The sequence below is a fragment of the Brassica oleracea genome, chromosome C9 (genome assembly GCF_000695525.1).
Source record: "Brassica oleracea var. oleracea cultivar TO1000 chromosome C9, BOL, whole genome shotgun sequence".
Lineage (NCBI taxonomy): Eukaryota > Viridiplantae > Streptophyta > Magnoliopsida > Brassicales > Brassicaceae > Brassica > Brassica oleracea.
In genome coordinates, this window is record NC_027756.1 from 10231030 (window position 1) to 10231281 (window position 252).

Genomic DNA, 252 nt, shown 5'->3' on the forward strand with positions numbered 1-252 from the left:
TACGGGGTGTCACTCTGGCCAAGTCGCTCTGGGCTTCGGGAGCGACATGGAGTGGTCGCTCTGATAGGTCGCTCCGGGTCAGTTTTCGGCTTCCACTGGGATGAAATGGCGAGTGACTTCTCGGGGTCGCTCCAGTGAGGTCGCTCTGAGAGGTAGTTTGGAGCGATCTCATGGCGTCGCTTCGTGATGTCGCTCCCATGCTCTGCTCGTCCAATGATCACTTAGAACACTTCTTTCGAGCTCACAATGCAC